A 6,115-nucleotide genomic window follows, 5' to 3' on the forward strand; every position below is an offset into this window, starting at 1 on the left:
CATTAGTCTCGTGTAAGTCCAATCGAAAGGTTGTCTTTTAGCAGTGCCCCCTCTCACTCCCACTTTCCTCGTTTAAAAGTGGTAAGAACTAACTTAATGTCATTACAATTCAGATAGATTTATTCTATTCGGATTATATTGCCTTTATTTATGTTTATACACGTGCTTTTGGCTTTTAATTGTAATTTGCATCATGATGGCTTATTTGCTTTGCTGTGTTGCTTGCAGCTTTGCTCACGCACAGCAGCCACATTTTGGCACGAACAATAACGAGCATTTTAACTGATAACGTGTGTGACGTATTTTTCCCTCCATCGAGTAGGCCTTAAAGATTTTGTTTTTTCATCTTCTTCATTTCACATTTTGGCTTGTTTTATTTTTACTGTTTTTTACCGTTTTCGTCGTTGTGATTTGCAGTGGGTTATTGGAGCACTTGAAGAGTTTGCTTTTACTTCTTACTACTCGTCAATGCACAAGAGTGCCATGAGCAATAATCATCAAAACTTGTACCGGCCTTATGACATTGAAAGCACTCATAGCAGTAACATCAGTAAAGTCACAAACGGCGTCGGTGTGGTCCAAAGTGCGGGGTCCTTAGGCAATCGCAACATGCTCGGGAACAGCAGCTATTATGCCTTGGCGGATTTGAACGAAAAAACCTCGGCTGCTGCCTGGCCCCACTTTCCCGACACCAGCTATTCTCACCTACGTTCACAAGAATCAACCTATCCTGATGTCATCCAAGCTGCTCCAATACCTCCTACATTTTCAAGCGATTTGTTTTTATCTCAACAAAATCACCAGCGACCATTCGCGTCTGTCTCCAGTAGCAACGAAAGTCATCATCAGCAGCAGCAGCAGCAACTCCCGATTCGACCGATACCTCGACAAGCTAGCGTAATACACCGAACTCAGAATTACCCCTTCATATTTCCTGAATGTGGCCGTTATTGTTCTTCCTCCGGTGCTGGGCTTAAACGTGAATTCTGCCATGTTGTTCGGGCAAAACTTGATAACAAAAATAATAACGCTTACCATGCAGACAGAACAATAGAGTCGGAATCTACATTTCATTATCCGTATTACCATGTGGATTCAGGGCCATTAAACCTGTCGACTGGCAGTAAGTTTTTCTTTTTTTAAATAGTTTTGTATTGAATTTAACATAAATATCACGTTCTTTGTAATTTTACTTATTAGATAAGATCGCAAGAGCTTCACCGCAGGCAGCGGCTGATTCCATTCGATGTGAACCAATGAACTTCCGCTGCACGAATGATTTATTCGCTGAAGGTCCTTCGTTGTCTGAAGAAAATTACAGCGCCATTCGAAGGTAGTATTAATTGCTTATTAGAATAGAGAAAGAAATAATTGTTTTTAATCTTACTGATTGTGTTACAGCAGCCAAAGTATCTCGGCAAATCCTACCGTTTCGGCAACTGCTATGCCGACTTTGGTGCCGACAATTTTGCCAATCCCAATTGTTCAAGATGGTCTGCCTAATATTACGAGTCAATCCGTTGTTGTTAGGGGACGAGATCGCAAATGCTGCCCTCATTGCCCAGTTATTCTGCGTAGCGAAAGAGCACTAGTCAAGCATCTCCTTTCTCACAATAGTAATTAGCTAGTACTTCACCTTTTTTTTAATAATTCATAGTTGAATGTTTTCTCAATTCAGATTTGTATTTAGTTCGTCAACCGTACGAGTGCAAAAGTTGCGGGAGCCGATTCAGTCGCAAATTTCACATGACTCGCCACATGAAGCAGCGAGGCTGTGATGGAACTCCCCAAAGTCAATTTAACTGCGAGGTGATTTTTTCTTATCAAATATTAATTTGTTTCCCTCGATATCTTAAATGTCCATTTGCATATAATTTCTAGTTTTGCGGCAAGCATTTTTCACGGAAGGACAACATGCGTGAACACGTTAAAGGTCACACGGGCCAAACGAAAAAGAAGGTCAATAAGTTGCCCTGTCCTGTCCCGAGGTGCGAGAAAACGTTCAGTGGCAACACCCAGTTGCAGGCTCATCTCAATAACGTCCATTCTGACTTGCGCCCTTACAATTGCAGTCTCGACGACTGTAATCGAACCTTTCGTTCCAGTGGTGCCTTGAAGAGACATATGCACATCCACAATCAAGGGAATCGGTTTCAATGCCATCAGGTATATAAGATCAACCGCAAACAAAGTTATACAATTTCTCGTCACAATATTATAGAGGATCAATGTTGTTCAATTTGTCAATTGTAACAGTGCGACGCCCGCTTTGGAGCCAAGCATTCTCTTGACCGTCATGTCAAAATTCACGCTGCTGGCAAGAGATCCATCAAGTCGTATGAAAGCCAACGCTGCGGTGTGTGCCTTTAATAATCTGACAATATTATTTAGCGTCAATCAATATATTTATAGTTTGGCGCGATTAAAAGTAAATTCTAATGTGCAAAAACAATCACAACCGCGGCAGCTATAAATACTGTGCCACAGTCAACCTTGAAAGGCCAGTACAGGCTGCAAAGTACTCCATAAAAACTGTCGTTCGTTTTGAGCCATTTTTGCCTACTGTCCCGGAGTGATGTCGTTCACGTTTTATGGTTTTCTCAACTCGATCATACAATAACCCCGTTTAAACGATACACAGGCAAACACCCTACGACATCGCTTCTTTGGAAGAGAAAGATAAAAAAGAACGTCAGAAGCCGAAATTTTTGAAAACGTAGTCAAGCATGTTTTTTTTTTAAATAGAAAGTTAAATTCTATTCCCGGAATTGTTTTAAAAATCCATTTCATTTCACGCAGATAATAGAAAATGAGCGACTTGCGGGGACAAATCGATCGTCTAGAAAGGCTCTTCGCCGAAGCCAATATCAGTGAAATCATAAGATATTACAAAAAGTTAACCGAAGACTTAAATTCGACCGAGTTAGATGACATCATTCCCGTCCTCAATCAAAAAGCTGTTAAAATGTTGACACCCGAATCGGTCGACATCTTGTAAAAATATCGAGTCGAAGCCTACAGCTATTTGCTAATGGCTAATAATTTACTTGACTTGGAAGACGTCAAAGACGATTTGCTCAACGGCGACGTTTTAAAACAGGCCACTCCCGCCAACGCTTTCAGGAAGTTGAAAGACGAGTTGTGTCCGCTGGAGACCGGCGTTCAAGCGCTCAACCTTCACTCCCGAGACGTTTCTAAAGTGGAAGACAACACCAGGCTAGCGCTCAGACTAACTTGCGCTTTCTTGCGTGTTGAATTTGAAAGAAAAATCACAACTTTCCTGGCACTATTCAACAACGATCAACCATCAAACGATTTGCATTGGGCGAACCGGACCCCCTTGCGACTCGACCATGCAAAACTATTTTGGTGGTGGGAGCCACGGGATCGGGAAAGACGACGTTGATCAACGCCATGGTCAGCAATTATGTCCTGGGTGTCGAATGGGACGATCCTTTCCGCTTCGTATTGGTCGACGAAGTTGTCAGAGGCGGGGATCTCAGCCAAACGCTAGGAGTCACTGCTGCCTAAGACCTGCACTATCGCGAGGGATTCCGCATTCCTTTCTCACTGACTGTTATTGACACGCCGGGATTTGGCGACACATGACACAGGGTCCCATGGATTCAACAAAATAAACTTATCTCTGATGTTCGATTCGGTTCGATTTCGACAATCTAATTTTCCACTGTATTAGCTCTAGCGCAAAATGTTTGTTCAAATCTATTTCTACCTGCTGAATGTGATGTATTCCATTGAAAAGAGATTGACATAACTTGTCGGTTTGCCAGCTCTGAATTAGTGAATACATAACATTTGCTCGAGTAGATTCGTAAACTCCCTCGCCTTATAGAACCATTGTGCCATCGAATTCAAGGATGGACTATAAAATCTATTTGTTTTTTCCTGACTGACAAGGTCCCGAAAATGGCCAAAGGAAAGAGACAACCTTCCAAATGAAACTTAGCTACAGAAAAGGAATTTAAACGGCGTCCTACCTTGAAAAGGTGAATATTTGACGGCAGATCTGGGTGCTCAACTGCTCCATCCCAAGTGAATCCTGTCGTTGGCAGACATCAGGTGGAAATTGAAGCAGCAGGGAATCCCAGTTAATATGCACCCATCACATTCACACGGATGTACACGAGAACAGAGAAGGGTGCAGGGAAGAAAGAGACTTGGTGGCAGACATGTTGATCCTGTTATTTGAGGTGCCAGTGGGAGCCAGTAACTCGTGTGGCATCTGGAAAGTCTGGGCAAAAAGAAAAAAGGTAAAAACTATGAAATAGAAAGTTGACATTAGTCTTGACTTGTTGGACTACTATACCGGTGGCCAGCTGGTTGGGCTTCTTCAATATAGTGTGTAATGATGATGACCGTTCTTCCGATTCAACCATCAATGGAAACAGGATTATTCAAGAGAGACCAGCAAGGATCAACACGGACGTTTGATTGCAGAACCGACAACCTACTAGACAAATAATCAATTAGCATGACAACCACCAACTGAATATGAACTGTACACATTTTATGTGTGCATAACTGACAATACTCGGAAACAATGCAGGGAGGAGAAATACACCCAAAATGCAAAAAAATAAAAATGGTGGTCTGGTTTGAGGACTTGACAGTGATTCAGCCGGAACTGCAGTGACAGTTTACGAATCAGCTGTTACAAGGGTAGAAAGGTGTTTTTTGTTTCATTCGATTTTTTCTATGAACCGTGTCCGTCTTTGGCTGTCTTCTCTCCAATTGGGAAAATCTTTTTGCGGTTAGTACGAAATCAAATAAAGCATCATAGCAAAACCAGCTATCAAATCGAGAAGAAATTGTTCTCTCTTCAGTCTCAAATCGAAAACGCGGTGAGCGGAAGGAATTATTCTTTTGAACTGACAATGACAACGAGAAAGATGTGCAAAGGCCACGTCAATTAACAGAAATAAGAAGTCAACTTCAAATGACGTTACAATCAAGTCAATCATGAAGCGGACAGCAAGACAACAGACACAGATGACGAATCGGGAAAGATTTCTAGTAAAGAAAAACAAACTAAAAATGGTAACCCAAATAAGCAAAAGATGTTTAACTATTCTTTTGACCTCGTATAGAAGAAAATCATTCGAATGCCATGACTGAACTGGATGAAATCAACAGGCACTATACTATTCAATGAGCTACATCAGAGCACAGCGTTGACATTAAGAAAAAGCTATAAATTTTCATTTCCACAACTTAAGTCTTAACGTGTACTCTGGGGAGACCGAAGGGGGGAGTGATCAAACTGTGTGACTGACGACGCCTAATTGATAGCCAAATTTCTTCAAATGAAATAAAGAGGAAAGGCTAGAAAAAGCGGCCATCAATAATTCAGTCCACATTGATGGAAGAGTAGACTACTAAACCTGCAAACGAGAAAATTCGCGGCGACTGCGATTAAAAAATAATACTGCATAATTTTGAATTTTTTTAATAGGATTAAAAAAAATACTGCATAGGTCTATTCTCTTACGAAAGAGCGAAAGCGTGGTAATACGGCGGTATGAGACAAAACCTTAATCAGATCGCTCCAATAGCGATAACCGTTGCAACCAAGAGCAATAGAGCAAATTTGAAATCGGTGGAAGATAATACGAAAGAAAAACAGAGTAAAAATGAAACACTTACAGATAAATGGAGAGCAGGCAAATTCAGTCAGGCGTCATCGTTTGCTGGGTGAAGCAGCATGCCGTTTTCGGAATTACGTTTGTCCGGGTACCAATCCATGCCCGGCAACAATCCAGGATCAAATCTGTTGACAAAGAAACAAACACAACATTTACCACAAATGAGCTATCTCCAAGTCCAAAGGAACATATTCAGTATTCACACTGTTGGAAAAGAAAACCAAATTTCGCACACGGCACAACCGCAACTGAGAAAAATCAAACTTGGACTGACAAAAATCGCTTTTCAACTTGCCAAATTTCTTCATTCTTCAACTAAAATAAAGAGGAAAGGTTAGAAAAAGAAAAGACCGCCATTTTTATTCATTTGCCATTTTTCTCTCGTTTCATCACAGATGGCACTCGCGTAGTTGACGACGCAGGTCGCAGGGTGACGTTTCTGGTTCGTAGTT

Source organism: Daphnia pulicaria, chromosome 4 (assembly GCF_021234035.1).
Source record: "Daphnia pulicaria isolate SC F1-1A chromosome 4, SC_F0-13Bv2, whole genome shotgun sequence".
Taxonomy (NCBI): Eukaryota; Metazoa; Arthropoda; class Branchiopoda; order Diplostraca; family Daphniidae; genus Daphnia; species Daphnia pulicaria.